We start from the raw sequence: 3,952 nt of genomic DNA, 5'->3' as shown, positions 1-3,952 counted from the left end.
AACCTCACAACTACTCATGGCCAACAATTCTTACAGATCAAATATTGTTAACTGAAACTAAAAGATTACATAAAATATATAATAGCACACAAAAAGGTAAGACAACAATATGAAGGATAAACACTAACACCTAAACATATGCCATCAACATTCCTAACATAAACAGTCATAATATACTTGATCAAGCCCCGTAATGTCCAGCCTATACCGCCATCTGAATAGTCTCTCCACATGGTGATTCCTACACTATTTTCTAAACTGACCAACCTAGTAGTGCACAAATCAACATAATTTCTATGCATCAGTTATGAGTATTTTTAGAAATTTAAAAATAAATTACAATCCACAAGATTGAATAGTAGTCATACCTCATAGTCAATGAGAATATGAGTGTAACCCTCTCACTTAGGTCCCACATAGGAAAGTTATGGTATATATATATATGGTAAAGATGTAGATTTACATATCATTTTTTTTATGGGATAAAAGAGAGATTGAAAAAAGTAGAACCCATACTTTGAATAACAATAAAATAATAAAAAATAACTATAAAAAAATTTATTTTCGCTCTTTATACCACTTCAATCTGTATAGCAGAGTGACCTACATAAAATTGGGGGGAGCCATCCAAATATGTCCGTTGCATTATTACAATGCCTATGCAAATCTTAAAGACAAATGTTGGTATCTATGAAAAGAAAAAGTACGAGAAGACAATAGAGATATTGTACAATGTATATAATAGAGTTAATTTAAAATTTAAAATGTTTGATAAATAATTAATTAATTTTAAATTATAGATAACTAATTAATTTTAAATAATTTTTAATTTGAAATTTAAATTAAATATTAGGATTATCGTCGATTTTGAAAACAAATAAATTATATCCCTCTCTCACTTTTCTCTCTTAATACGGTTTGTCAGCGTTCTATGTCTTTCTCATGGAATCTCGCTGGTACACTAACGCCACAGTCACCAGTTGTCATCGAAAATCGCGCCGACACTGTTCCGACTAGCACCATTGCCGCACAGCCACCGCCAAGGAAGGACGCACATATTGTGTGGGTTGAACTAACGGCACTGTAGCAACCCGGACGTCCAGCGCCTCCGTCGTGTGCCTTCTTTTCGACACCGTCCTCACCTCCTCTGATGCGCCTTCGTTTTCTCCCATTCCTTCAAGTCTCTTCTCACAAATGATACCACTATGCTCTTCTTCTTCGGATCCAAGTATGGTTAGCTTCTTTCATAATTTGAGCCCTATGAGTGTTGCTTTTGTCATGACTAGTCTTTTAAAATTATATTTCACCACAATAATAGTTTCTTCTGTTTATTCATCTTCTTCTTCTATTTTAATGGTCAATTTAGGATGATTATTTTAATAAGTATGCGGATGATTATTCTATTTTTATGTAGATGATTATTTTGATTGGATTGAGTTTAGTTATATATAATTAAAATGTTAGATGTTCAATTCATTAGGTATACGGATAATTATTTTTATCCTTAAGTGGATGATAATTTTTTATTAACGGTGAGCAGTGTGTGACAAGCTAAATAGCGACAGTGAAATGGAATAATTATTGATGAAGGTGTAGTGGCCGCCGGTTAAAAAAGAAGAGAGTATTTAAGGATTTCAGATGGTTATTTTTTTGAAATAACTAATGAAATTCTTTTAAAAATTTAAAATTTGAAATTGTAGAATTTAAAATTTAAAATTTAATGTAAAATAATTGAATAAAAATTTTTAAATTTATTATTTCGTAAATAATTTTTATTTTTAACTCATATTAGACTAAATAAATAATACATTATACACATTACTCTTATCAAAATCTACTAATAGCGGGAGCCCTTTGATGTCGATTAGATAGTTGGACTTGACCATCACCAATCAACACCGTAATTAGCGACATGCGTATTTTCGCATCGTTTATATTTGTAGAGTCTTATAGTAGAAAATGTATGTAATTACTTGGTTTTGAATAAAGTTTTTTCACTTTTCATTCAATCTCAATTGATTTTGTATTCTTTTCTCCAATTGAGATAATTAATAAATCGTATAGATTTATTTTAATTTAAATATAATTAGTACTATATTCAACTAGTATTCATGATAAATTGTGTGTTAAATTTTTGTGTTGAAATACATAGTACTAGTTATGACAAGATACATCACAAGGAATTATAATAATTAGATTAGAAGAAATTTAAAATAATTAGAAAAGGGAACTTGAGATTTACAACTTATATTGATCTTTTAGTTTTCGATGACTCTAGGTAAAATTTATTGCCAAAATTTGAGTGTCAAAAATATTTTTGATACTATCAAGTTGTACATTTTATTTTTTACAAATTTTTTTGTTTTAATTTTTTTTAGTAATTTTTTTTTCATATATTATTAAAATAGGTGAAAATTCAGATACAATTGACTTTATGTGAAGTTGATAGTTGAGAGTCGTTAAATGAAAATTTAGTCAAATTAATTAAATTATCTAACCACTCTCAATAATCAACTTCACGTGAAGTCGACTGCATCTGAATTTTCACAATTAAAATATGGTGCTTTTTATCTCATCTCTTCAACGTCAATTCCTTTTTGATATCTTCTACTAAAGATTGCTCCTAATGGCTAGTGTATAAGCTAGGCTTCACTTAAATTTCTCTTTTTTTTCTCCTCGTCATTAGCCAATTTCATATCGGTTAAATTATTTTTTCGGTTGTTATNGTGAAATGGATGAAAATATTTTTTGTAACGTATTGTTAAAAATAATCTAATTATAAATTTAAAACTAATATAAGAAATTAATTAAAAACTTTTAAAATATAAGACTTAATTACAAATTTAAAAAAATTAAAGAAATTGATCGAAAAATTTAACTTTTTATACAATATATTTCACCTGTTCGACAGCTGACTTTGTCCTTTTTTTGTTGTCTGTTTTTTACTAAGTTTTGTTTTTTCGTAGATCCATTTTTTGTTTTGTCACGATATTTTTTAGTTTGGTAGGCCAATGATTAATTCGTGATCGGAGTATTCGTCGTTGATCGGAGCACTATTTAAGAATTTGTCGCTGCTAATTAGTTATCGCATGAATAAAATGAAATTCAAACTTCCAATACTTGCTTGAACGAATTAATAAACTAATCGCTAGATCAACCCAACTTAATTTTCTGTATATCTACGTATTCGGTCTCTTTTTGCTCCATGCTCGGACTGACTTCCTTGCTTGTGCTCCCCTGAGCTATGGACCTTTTTATGATTTGCTTGAATTTCTCTATTTCCTTTGAGCTCAAAGGGAGGCATTATCCACTCGTATTTTTTATTTTTGTACTATTTTGATCAAGTGTGACATATTTTTCTTTTGGGCCAATTTGAAGTTAGAGTGAAGATATAGCCCCATTTATCATCAATGACTTGGCTCTTTAATTTATTCATTCATACTTTCATAGCCTATACTTATATTTTTAAAGAGAAAGCACGAGGAGTTAATGGAATATTTATATAATGTGTACAATGGAGGTTTAGGTAGTATTAGAGATATAACTATTAGTGCTACCTTTTTCTATCAGTTGAACCTTTTGAGATGAGTAGTATCATAACATAGTATTAGAACTCTAGATCCGAAAGATTAAGAGTTCAATCCTTGGTGAACCCGAAAATCAATTTAAGCTTTTGGGAAGATGTTTATTATCTCTAGTACTCGAATGGTTATTCTAGATAGTATAAGAGATGTTCATTTTGTAATTCAATAACTCATTGTACATATTGTACAAATAAGTCATTGTCTCCCTAGCGGGACTCATTTTTAAATTTCCCTTCTCTCTTCTCACTTAGATCCCTAACTATTCTGCTGATGAGATGGACCACCTCTAATTCTTCCAGTCCTTCTTTTTTTTATTCTTGGATATTCCTCTTTGCCATTGGTATTTCGAAAGCAAATTTTTATTTCCC

The sequence above is a fragment of the Arachis duranensis genome, chromosome 3, assembly GCF_000817695.3.
Source record: "Arachis duranensis cultivar V14167 chromosome 3, aradu.V14167.gnm2.J7QH, whole genome shotgun sequence".
Taxonomy (NCBI): domain Eukaryota; kingdom Viridiplantae; phylum Streptophyta; class Magnoliopsida; order Fabales; family Fabaceae; genus Arachis; species Arachis duranensis.
The sequence above is the reverse complement of the archived record's forward strand: the minus strand, read 5'-3'. Positions refer to the sequence as shown.